The following is a 12361-nucleotide window of genomic DNA, read 5'->3' as shown; positions in this document are numbered from 1 at the left end:
TCTTACAGCGTTGAAAAGCGTTTAAGAGGATACCTACCAATGTCCTCACTTGAATTCTGCTAAAAGGGGATGGAGGGTGGGGAAAATTACAAGCCCCACAGCGGGGCGAGGAGCGAGCCTGGGAAGCGCGGGCACAAAGAGGACGCTTCCCGCGCTCCCCAGGCTCTTAAACCCCCCCTTTGCTAGAGGTCACGCCTCCTTGACCTGGAAGTGTAAAACTGCTTCCGGGTCAATGGCGGGACCTATGGACCAATCAGGGCGGGTGAGGGGGGGCTGGGCCCAGCCATGTGTGCGTGGGGGCCAAGCGGCCCCCCTTTCCTCATGGTCTGGGACTGCCGGCCACCCCCCTTATCATGCAAACTATAGTTATCAAAACTTATCAGTCCAACAACAGAATTCTTTGGAAGGCAGGGGGTCTCGTGACCCCCCGGCCGTATTTATTAAAATATGAAAACAAATTAAAAATTGAATAAAATAACATTATTTACATAATTATTAAAAGCAAAATTCAGACATTAGATTTACACTTTTACAGCAAGTTAGACAGGTATGATGGGCTAACCTTAACAAATGTCTAATACAGCGTGTTTCCTAACCGAATCTAACATCCTCATATCAATTTTGCATTCTAATAATTTCTGGTCCTATGGCAAGGTCCCTAACTGGTGTCAGATCCTTTACCCAGCAACGCTCTCACGTCCGAGATGCGCATGCGCAACAAGGGCCCGGTTACCGGGAGAGTACGTCCCTCTCCTGGTTGCCCTCGTACGCTCCGTGATCTCCATTTAACCAAAAAGGAGGGCCCTTACATTCGCGCCATTTGCTGACGTCATAGTGTATGTGTGGGGTGGCTACCAGCCCGAGGAAAGCGTGACTCCCTCCCCCGCAGCATTCCAAACGGATATCCTGCCCCTGAAGTTCTAGGAGAGACCATTGGCCCCTCCCCCTGGGCAGCCCTATTCGCTAATGGTGCCGCCCCCATAAGGACCATAAATTGCTGCTCACCGATTATGACCTTACCGCCACAGGCCAGCATAGTTGACCGACTATCTGGCCCCCCCCCCAAAAAGCCTACACTGAAAGGTCATATCCTCCTAGCAAAACCTTCTACCCATGCTAACATGTTCCTTATAAATAGGGCATTCCCTGACTCTGTCAAGTGGACCCCATCCCGCAAGTAGAACTGTTCCCCCCAGATGCAACCATGAGGTATACTCTGTAGGTAAGGAGTTCGAAATAGCTTGTCTATTTTATTGTTGACCCTCTTTACCGAGTGATTCAACGCCCTGACTGATTCACCCCCCCTCCACTGCAGCCTCAGTATCAACTGTGACCACACTATAGTGCAATCCGGTAACAGTTCCGCCAGTCAACCTGCCGCTGAGATGATTTCTTCCAACAGGACCCTTCTGCCCAAGTCTACTAAATCATTCCCCCCCAAGTGCAAGACGACCACTGAGGGCGGTGAGGTGTGTCTTTCGAGTAGATCTGACATGTAGCCCCTAAGCTAACTGAGGCGAAGCCCCCCTCTGCCATGGAAGGAAACATTGAAACCCCTGCACTCCGCCCTCCGTCAACCCGTTCCTGCAAGGAAAATTGGTTTAGCACGTTTCACATAAGAATGACCGACTACCCATACTACATGTGTCCTCCTTTTGTCTTCCTGCCGTTGCCGAGATGTTGATGGTTGGTTTTGATGATCCTGTAGTAGTTTCCGCCCTGCGTCACAGGCCCGAGAAACTAGAGATAAACAAGACAAAGCAGCCATCAGGGGGGCGTCGACTGACCCTTACAACATGTGCAGCTGTACATAACACTTCTAGGCATTGGAAGACCATCTCCCAATCCTCTTCACACTATTGACATTCAATCCCCTCGCAGTGGCCTCAGTGGCTGCCCCTATCCGGAAAGAATGTGTCCCAAATTCTTTGGGGTTTAAACCTGCTGTGGCAATACTCATGGCTAAGACTCTTTGGAACTGAAACCTGGTCAAAGGGGTACCATCCGTATGCATTAGCAATGCTCCCCTTGCCTCACTCGCCCGTTGTTTGATTAACGCTTTTACATGTGACACCGGGTAGCACGGGTTATTCGGTGCCCGATGTAGTACTAAACTTTCTCCCCTAGCCTCCTGGTCAGTCTTTCCGGATGGTAACCCGCATTGTGTCGCCCCGTACACTGGTATCTCGCAGCTGAAGGCCACCTCTCCTATCTAGTTTGTTGCTAGCCACTAATTCCCCTACCTGGAATGCCCCGTAAAAGGCCAGGGGAAAGGCAGCTTTGAATAATATTACCTCTACCGAAGAACTGCATGTGTCCGGCAGGGCGAGGAACACTACTGCCAACCGTTCTAAAACTATCGGCTTTCTGCCATCGGCGGTGGTTGCCTGTAAGCGCCGCCATCCTTTCAAAGCTTTTTGTATTAAGAAACTGTTCGTAGGATCCCTGGCTCCCCTTGCTTGTGCGAAAAAGGAAACAGCTGCCTTATGTCTGCTAGCTGTCGCCGCTGAGCGCCCCTCCTTGTGTAATATGTCCATGTACCCATTAAAACTAGCCTCCTGATCCCACTTGTTCTCCCAATCCTGTCCCAGAAATTTACAGTAAGACCTGAACGCCCCTTCGCAAGCTGTCCTGGTCCTGGGAGCTAGGCTGGCTGCCACGAGGTCGTGTAGTTGGGGGCACCAATCTGCCAAAGTGTCGATGGGAAGTGAGCTGGGGAGGCCTCTGCAGCTGGAAGGTGTTTCCTGAATACCTGCATCTTAAAGTGAGAAAGGGCGTCAGCTGCGTTATTCAAGACCCCTGGAACATGTTTGGCCCTGAAATGTACATTCAATTTCATGCATCTCAGCACAATCTCCTTTAACAGGCGCAGTATGAACTGACACCGTGCTGCCTGTTTATTGATGCATTCCACCACGGTCATGTTATCTGACCAGAAAATAACCGAGCCATTAGCCAATTGCTCGGGCCATACATTTAACGCAACCCAGATTGGGAACAGTTCCAGGAACCCAATGTTTGCTGTCAAACCGCTCTCTTCCCACCAGCTGGGCCATCTTTGTGCCACCCACTTATTGCCAAGTATGGTGCCAAACCCCACACCGCCTGCAACGTCAGTCCATAGTCCTAACTCTGCTGAGGTCAGCGTGGGGGCACCCCACAGTACTCTGCCATTGAAATCCTCCAGGAATGCAATCCATATCCGCATGTCCTGGCGAACCTCGAGTGACAGTCGTGTGCGATGATGCTTTTCCCGCAGGCCCTTCATGGCTTGCGCAATTGAGCGGGAAAATGGGCGTGCCATGGGGATGACCCTCAAGGCAAAATTTAGCTGGCCAACTGTCTGCTGCAACAGCTGTAAAGTGACTTTCTTCTTTTGCAAACATAGTTCAAGGGTTGCCCTGAATTTCTCGATTTTCTCTTTGGGTAACCTGAAACAGCCTTCCACGGAATCCAATTCAATTCCCAAGAATTCCAGACATGTCAATGGCCCTACTGTTTTTCCCTGCACAAGCGGGACCCCAAAAGCACGCATGAGCACGCAAAATTTCTACAATGCCCACGCGCACTCCTGTGAGCCCGCCAGACCCAGGAAAAGAAAATCGTCTAAGTAATGCATGACATACTGGTGGCCCGTAGATTGTCTCAGAACCCACTCAAGGAAAGAGCTGAATGTTTCAAAGTAAGCACATGAAATAGAGCAACCCATGGGCATACACATATCCACGTAGTATTTGCCTTCGAAGGAAAAACCTAGCAAGTGTTGGTCTGCTGGATGCACTGGGAGTAGTCTAAAAGCTGACTCAATATCTGATTTCGCCATCAGTGCCCTAGGACCCAAAACTCTCAACATTTCAACTGCCTGGTCAAAAGACGCATATTTCACACTACAAATGGACTCATCAATTGCATCATTCAAGGATAAGCCCTTCGGTGCAGACAAATTGTGTATGAGCCTATACTCGCCCTTTTCCTTCTTTGGGACCACTCCTAAAGGTGAGCAGACAAAATTCTGTACAGGGATGTTAGGGAAAGGCCCCGCTACACTACCTAGGCACAGTTCCTTCTCTATTTTGTTCGCTACCACCCCGGGATTGTTCTTAACTGACAACTGGTTCCTACACTGTGGTGTCCCGGTATAACCCCCAGCTGGAATCCGGAAACCATGTGTGAAACCCTCTTGGAGCATCCTTGCGGAAGTATGGTTAGGGTATCTATTGAGCCAAGGGATCATAGCCACCACTAAAATAGGTGAATGCGCAATAAGGGGGTGTCCTCTGCTATTCTGGTTTCCTCCTCCCTCTGTTACCTGATGCACTACCCTTTGACCGGCATGTCACCTCTGGGTGGTCAGGGTGGCCGCATATGTTACACGCGTGCCTGAATTTGCAAGTGCCCGGTGCCCTGTTGCAAGTTCGCCTATTGAAATCCCAGCAGACTCCTTTCCCACCCGTATTACCTCTGGCCTTATTGGCCATTTCCCCGCCTTGCGCTGGCCGAAAGGGCTGCTGAAAGGGCTGCTGGGGCTTGGGGGACTATCCTTTGTTCCAGTTAGCGCTAGTACCTGCAGGTTGCCACCTCTCAAACTAAGAATGACAGGAAATAGAGTCAACTTTGTCCCAGGCTAAGGATCTGTTAAACTCCCTCGATTTCCTGAAAGCTATGTCATATTCTTTCCAGGAGTACCCCCCATGATTCTCATTAAACATTGTAATCCAACTCTGATAGCAAGCCATCTCAGCTTGCATACCGGGGAAACGTTCAGCAGTAACTGCACTAAACACAGAAAAAGCCCTGATCCAGTTGATGAGCGTCTCCTCTACCCTAAATTTGTACAACTGCGATCGCCATTCACTAGGCAACATCATCTCCTTCTGTGATTTAGCATATTCCCACTCCCTGTTGTCAATCAGCAATGAGAAAATATTAATATATTTGTCTGCCCAAATCAGTTCCTTCACACTTGGAGATACATGCTGCGCCAAACTCTCCCCCATGGAGGGAATTGCGCCTTCGCCCAGTACCGGCAGGGCAACCTCCTTACCACTTTCGGCGGGTTGCGTTGGTTCCACGGTCTTGACTGTGCCCCCATTACTCGCTGGACCTGTTTGGGGAGAAATCGGTGCGCCAGGCGTGCTACTTTCGCCCCTAGCCACCAAGATTTGAGCAACCATTCTCTGCGCCTCTGCTGCAGGGTCTGCTGCGGGAGGTAACATTCCCCCAATCCCCAACCATGGAAGCACTGCTGCTATCTGTGCCGCTAGTTCTGGTGGCACCTGACCCGGACTTACTGGAAGTACCGGTGGAACAATGACCGGGACTGGGTTGATCGGTGGCGCGACTGGGGGCGGGAGAATGACGGGGACTGAGTTAACGGGTGGCATAATTGGCGCTAACGGCACGCTTACTGGAAGTTGCGGGGCAGGCGTTGGTGACCCAGGTGCAACAGGCGCTCCAGTCGGTACTGGACTCGGGGACCCCTCTCCCACTATGGGCCTGGGGGGGCGACTACCAACTTTCTTAGTTCTGGCACGTTTCGGTGGTGTCTCGAAATCCCCCCTTGCTTTGGGCGGCACTATGGTCCGTTTAGGCCTTCCCGTTGGTCCTGCCTGTGCATCAATCCTCGCACCCAACTCAGCGACAGTCTTACCCAATTTGTCCACTTTCCCCTATCTCTTGTCCATTGCTGACATTCTGCGCATCATTGTCTGTAACATTAGCTCCACGTTCGCACTCCCTGCACCCCGTCTGGCAGACATACTTTTCCTACACCTACACTGCTCAGTGCGTTAATTATTGACACAATGTGCCTTGTACCTGTCCACGTTGGAGGCTCACAGGCTGGCCGTAAGGACCACGCAACTGTGACCGCACAGACCAGCTAGCCTGGAGTGTTTGGGCGAGCGAACTCTAGCCCAGCGGCCCGCCAGAAGCAGTGAAATGCAGGCCTGCCCGTGTCCTCGGATTCCACCGTCCACCGCGGGCTCCCCAGCTACCCGGCCCTTGTCTTTAAGCCTAAAATGAAAAATTGTTAAAACCAAATTCTGCAAAAAACTTCCACAGTGCTTTGCCTGAATTGTTATTACGTCACACAGCCTGGATTCCACACACCATTAAACCTAACGATAACTCTGTCTAAGGCTGAAACAGGGCCGTGGTAACAGTATGCCAATTCAAAAACGAGGTGTCTTATAAACTGTTTTATATAGCGCAACTTGACCTGCAACCGCTAACAGGGCGCTTCATTTAGCACTAACTCAGTTCACTTTGTTAAGCACAGTGAGATTAAGTGATTTGCCCAGAGTCACCCCTTATAAACAGTTATATATAATGCAGGCTTGGCTTGACTCATCTACCTGACAGTCATTCAACAAGAACACCTTAGTTTATGTAGGCTCCGTGATTCCGAGTGATTTGCCAAGAATGACACCGTCCCCAGACCTGTCCTTTTTCTTACAATGCCTTTTGACGTTTAACATGGAATGTAAAGGTCTACCCCACCTAAATGCCAGCGATCCGCTTTCTAATATAATACCATGCCCTGGTCTCCCCTCCACTTGCTGCCGGGACCGACCCTGCTTCGCCCGTTTTACCAGTTACGAATATGCTGCCTCGCAGATCGCACCCTTTCTGTCGGCCCGTCTTCGAGCGGCCGTCCCGCCGAGCCCACAACGTACCTTGAGCTTAGTTTAGAAGGCAGGGGGTCGAAAACCTGAAAAACGCTGATACTACGAAAGCCCGCTCTTTGTGCATGAAGCTCCCACGGAAGCACCGCACCGCTGGAAACCGAACAACTTCCGGATGTAGTCCCCGATCGACAATCCGCTCTTCCCGTTCGATGAGCACGCCGACCGCCGCTCCGACTCGCTGAAACCTGCAACACAAAGTAAAGAAAATTACAAGCCCCACAGCGGGGCGAGGAGCGAGCCTGGGAAGCGCGGGCACAAAGAGGACGCTTCCCGCGCTCCCCAGGCTCTTAAACCCCCCTTTGCTAGAGGTCCCGCCTCCTTGACCCAGAAGTGTAAAACTGGTCAATGGCGGGACCTACGGACCAATCAGGGCGGGTGAGGGGGGGGCAGGCCCAGCCATGTGTGCGTGGGGGCCGAGCGGACCCCCCTTTCCTAACGCGGCATGCTCGTCGCCCTATTGTGAAAATTACCGAAGGGAAACAGAAGCGACTTACATTGGGAGTCTCAAATAAACCCTATAAGGGGCCCGTCCTCTCGGCCGGTACGAGTCAGTTTGGCTGATTGAGGTTGTGAAGACTACATTTGTCCGATGCAGTGGCTGGAAATTGTGACGCTATGAAGAAATTTCCTAAAACTTTGAAATGGCAATGAAACATGTCGGCAGCAAGTAGAGTATGGCGGGATAAGTAGGAGCCTTACCTACTTTTTTAGAGTCCTTAACCAACACGAAAGAGACAGAATAAAACTAGAGATCCGTGTTGTTTATGGTTTTATATGTTGTTTTGACACTTTATGTGTTGTTCGTGGTCTTTCTACACTGCATATTTTCACAAACACATTGTTTGTTTTTGGACACATCTTTTCTTTAGATTGATGGTGCCAATGATGAGAACAGGGCAATCCTGACAAATGGGTGTGTGTAGTGTGTCTCACAACATTTGTTAAGAGGGATTGGGCAATTTTTAAATGTGGCACAACATAGGTGTATCTCCTACCCCATCAATTAAAATAGGGGAGTTAGTTGGAATGGTTTTTCAACGCAAGATACACTATTGAAATAATTATTTGTTAGGTGCCTATCTGGTCTAGGTCATATTTGTGGAAAGTATATGTTGAGTGGAGGGCGACCTAAGACCTTAAATCCCTCTAAGCTCCTTGTTGTCATTTTTAATTTGAAAGAAGACATTAGTAAAAGATCGAAATGAAGAAGAGAAAAAAGGGTCAGTAAGAAGTGTAGAGTTAAAGCGCCAATGAGAAGGCTTGGGATGAGGTGGAAGTAAATCAATATCCGTTATAATGGGAGCATGATCTGAGATAACAATGGGCTCAATAGAAGAGGATAGTATTTATTTTATTTATTTATTTATTTAAAAGGTTTTATATAGCGCTGCTGGACCCAAGAGTATCAGAGCGCTTTACAAGGTAGGTAAACCTATTTAAGATACAAGAGAGAAAGATATAGTCTAATCTAGAGGAAGAAGCGTGAGGGTGTGAGAAAAAGGAATGATCCAGATTGTCTGGATGTGTGAGTCTCCAAGAGTCGGAAAGATGTATTTGTAGTATAGTGTTCAAGAATTGCTTGTGAGGTTTGTGGGGGATGAAACGAACAGTGGATTTGCGATCAAGGAATGGATCTATAATCTGATTGCAATCGCCTCCTAAAAAAAAAAATCATCTTTGTGTTGTATACACTTGCTTGTAATTAAAGGCCAAAACGAACAATCAGGTTGAGTAGGACCATAAATATTAAAAACAGTGAGAGAAATTGAGTTAATCAGTAATTTAACCAAAATCCATCTCCCTTCCGAATCTTTTTCCTCTAATAATACCTTACATTTCAATTTTTTATGAATTAAAATAGCAACTCCATTTTTTTTATTGGAAGGGGGAGAAAATAAAACTGTACCAACCCAGTTTCTTTTTAATTTAAGGGATTCAAGATCATTAAGGTGAGTCTCCTGTAAAAGAGCAATATCAGGGGTATAGGAGGATAAATGAGAAAGTACTCTCTGCAGTTTAATGGGGTTAATACAATCTTTTACATTCCACGAGATAACTCTAAATTTGTAAACAAGATAAACATAATAACATTAAAATTTGCTAAAAGGTATGAAAACATCATAAAGCCATGAAAAGAAAACAGCAAGAAGCCAGAAAAAAAGAAAATAGGATCCAATAAAAAAGAGGAAGGGAAAGGAGAGGAAAAAAAAGAAGTAAAAAAGAAAGCAGAAGAAAAGACAGTACATATCCAAAGGATGACTGAAAATAACGTACCTGAAAAAGATAAACACGAGGAAATGGGGAAATGGCGACACTCTACAAGACGGACCTTGCAAAGGGAGGGAATCCAACCGCACCAGGACAAAAAACAAATTGGAAAAGTGACAGATTAACCTACGCGGACTCAAGGAAATACATCAGGGACCTGTGTGAGGGGAGAAAAGAGGAATAACAAATAACAATTGGGAAGTAACAACACACGGAATGTGCAAAGCGAGATATGCAACAGGACAGTAAGATAGTGATGTCAGGAAAATGAAGAACAAGAGAAGAAAATTAGACGATAAACTAAAAGAGGAACAACATCAGAAATTCCATGAAGAAAAGAACAAACACGAGTAGAAGTTCAACTGAATCATTGAAACAATCATCCACTAGAAGAGGAAGTCGAGGTATCCATGGCACCTCCTGACTGGAGGTGAATGATGTTCTTCAGTTCTCCGTGGTCTTGAAAATACCAAGTTTTATTTTGGTAAGTAACTCTGAAGATACAGGGATGAAATAAGCCGTATCTCGCACCGAGAGAACGTAAGGGTGCACGAAGATTCAGGAACTCCTTCCTTCTGGACGCTGTGGCGTTGGAAACATCCTGAGACAGGAACACTCTCTGGCCCAACCAGGAAACTTGACGTTTGGATCTGGCCGCAGAAAGAACTAAAAGGAGATCCGTGAAATTCAAAAAGGAATAGTAACACCACTTGGCTTGGGGGAATCAGATGAACGCGGACCAAGTCTATGGGCTCTCTGGATGCTAATGGAGGTGGAAGGCGGAATGTCAAGCAGTTTTGGAAGAAAGGAAGTAAAAAACGTTACAGGATCTTCCCCTTCCAAAGATTCCGGCAAACCATAAATGCGGAGGTTGTTCCGTCTATTTCTGTTTTCCAAATCCTCAGTGTGTTGTTGGAAAGCGAGAACTGACTTTTCCAGAGAAGATATGCATTGGGAATTGGACTGCACCCCCGAAACGTGCTGCTCTACAGAAGTGATCCTGGCATCCATGGAAGCCCAGTTTTGTTTGAAGAGTTGCATGTCTTTGCTAGTCTCTTCAACAAAAGGGCGGAGGGCTCGTATCTCATCAAGAATTAACTCCATGGAAATTGGGGAGGATGATTTCTCCGGCGAAAGAGGGTCATGCTTCAAGCGTTTAGAAGAAACATTAGGAGGAGATGCCTTAGTAGATGATGACTGCATTGAGGAGGAGGCGCAAGGCGGCGCCAGACCAGCCATTTGATCAACCGCTCGAGGGACACTGATAGGAGTTGAAGTGGACGACTCCTGAGTAGATTTGGAAGAGATAAAAACAAATTGTGGCTTGCGCAATCTGCCCATATGCACATAAACGCTGTCCAGAACAAGGCAAAAGAGGCAATGTAAAGAGCCTCAAGCAGTTGAAAAGAGGGCAGCAACCTCAAAAATGTAGTAGCGCTAATAGGGTGAATAACCAAAAATGTCAATAAAACACAGCTTTCCAAACAGTTGACAAAAAGTTAGTATGAGGTCATGAAACCCTGCTGAAAGTGTGAGATAAAGCCATACAAATGTTTAAAGCATGAAGAAACATCTGAAATGGGAGATATTTAGCTTCATGGTGCTGATATCTGAAAGCTTGACAAGAAAAAGCAGTGTCTGGTGAGATAGAGACCATAAATACCTCAAATAGATGATAGCAAGTCGGGAGGTGCAGAAAAAAGAAGAACAGAAGGAATGCAGAGAAGTTCCATCGTCGAAGAAGAGGCGGCAGCGCTTCTTGAGAGGATTTCGGAATTCAGGAAACAAAATGGCGGCTGCCGCCGAGCCCGAGGCTTCAAGGCTGGAAGTAGGCTTCACACAAGAGAGAAAAGCTCTAAAAGAGCATAGTTAGGGGCAGCACACATTCCGATTGCAGGACGAGTCCATTGGGAGCCGAAAAATGCCATAGGACCACAGAAATCACGAAGCTGCAGTTCCGGCGCGTCGGAGCTCCACAGCTATGCGGCTATCTTGTGTGGCGCCGTAGCCACGCCCCCCCCCCCAGAGATTCCATTCTATTTTGAGAAGGTGGAAGGATAGCCATTTACAGTGCAGGTACGGTTGGAACTTGTTGATGCCCTCTAACCGAAACCTTGTCTGAATCCCACTCTGTCCTGAGGTCCCACCTGACTCCTTTTGCCCAGCCTCCCATGTTGTGCCTACCTAGTGTTGTATGGACAAGAGATTCACTGAAATAAGAAAGAGAATAAAAAGGAAGATTGCAAAAGACCATCAGAAATACTTCATGAAGCAGAACTTCTTAAGAAAATAAAATTTTATTATTTACGGCGTGTGAGTAATTAATAATGTGGATTAAATTCAGGTAACTTTAGGAAATGAATAAAAAATGTATCTGCTCTTATCCTAGTGTTAGGTTGGTTTGCTCTTCATAACCTATTGTTTTCTAGGTTACATAAAAAAATAGCATGGCAAAGACAGAAGGGCTACCCTTAATGTGCTAATGTGTGCAATGACATGCATAGATAAAGGCTCTGTACATGTGTTAGTACAATAAGGCCTGATCTATTGAGTCATGATATTGTATTACTGCTATATGTCCCAAAAATCAAACTGCGGAGCAGAAAGTTCAGTATTAAACACAAAAAAATAGTGTGAGTAGTGCATAGGCTCTTGTAACAGTAAGATCACTTATATAATCTATAGCCAGTCATTTATCAACTCCTTTCGATTTAGTATTTTCATCCAAAAAGTAGTTAGCAATTGGGTATCCCTGCTAGACTAATTGGAGCACTTGTTTGATTTTCAGTACTTAATTTGTAAAATAATACGTGCCTGGGGCCTGACCAGGATGCCACTGCAGCTTGCACCACCCATTGCCCCTGTCATTGCTGCCAAAACAGCTACTAACCATCTCTCTCGCCTGCAAGGGCGAGAGTTTAGATTATTCCAGGTCCCCAAAGCTAAAGGAATGGCTAGCGAGGCAGGTGTTAGTAATTTTTACCATACATTGTATTCATAAACAACCGTTGTTCTGCTCATCTCCAAATTTGATGAGCAGTCACCATGTGACAGAGTGTCCGAAGTGTGGGTTTAATCATTAAGTGCAGGTGCCGTGCTCCAGAAACCAATTAAGTGCCGATGCTCAGCACCGGAAACCACTGGCTCAAATTAAGCACTGGCATAGAGTAATCTGGTCAAAATGCATATTTAATTGAATAAAAGTAAACTGATGCCTACAGAATCATATTAGAAATTGCTCTCAAACTTTTGTAACTTTTCTAAGTAGATCATTTAAAGCAAATTTTAGTTTTCATTAAAACACACCTTTCACATAGTTTCATTTCACTCTTTGCATGAGTTCTTTCTGCCTTTATGAGATAACGTGAAAATCAGTTTGAAAATGGCTGCTAGATTTCGTGAGG

Source organism: Lissotriton helveticus, chromosome 7, assembly GCF_964261635.1.
Source record: "Lissotriton helveticus chromosome 7, aLisHel1.1, whole genome shotgun sequence".
Lineage (NCBI taxonomy): Eukaryota > Metazoa > Chordata > Amphibia > Caudata > Salamandridae > Lissotriton > Lissotriton helveticus.
The sequence above is the reverse complement of the archived record's forward strand: the minus strand, read 5'-3'. Positions refer to the sequence as shown.